The sequence below is a fragment of the Antrostomus carolinensis genome, unplaced genomic scaffold (assembly GCF_000700745.2).
Source record: "Antrostomus carolinensis isolate BGI_N321 unplaced genomic scaffold, ASM70074v2 scaffold47893, whole genome shotgun sequence".
Classification (NCBI taxonomy): domain Eukaryota; kingdom Metazoa; phylum Chordata; class Aves; order Caprimulgiformes; family Caprimulgidae; genus Antrostomus; species Antrostomus carolinensis.
In genome coordinates, this window is record NW_010304015.1 from 2,782 (window position 1) to 2,984 (window position 203).

The 203-nt window shown below is 65.0% G+C and overlaps 1 protein-coding gene across 1 annotated transcript in view; it reads left to right on the forward strand.

The window, feature by feature from the left end:
- The window catches only part of LOC104522100 (proto-oncogene tyrosine-protein kinase LCK), a gene marked incomplete at both ends in the record, with an annotated part of 3,572 nt that overhangs the window by 2,502 nt on the left and 867 nt on the right, over nucleotides 1–203 (forward strand). The gene's annotated exons all lie outside the window — the stretch shown is intronic.

Here is a 203-nt window from a genome sequence, read left to right on the forward strand (position 1 = left end):
GAGGAGGAAACCCCCACTCACCCCAACCCCTTCTGGGGGTACCTGGGGGCTGCAGGGCTGGATGTGACCCCTGGAGAGGGGAGCAAGCATGGGATGCAGGGGTCCTTCTCCCCTCTCCATCTCTCCCCGCAGCTGGAGGAGGCTGTGGGACCTCACCTACCCACCCAGCCCTGCTTTTGGTGGGGTGACAGCCCTATCTGGTG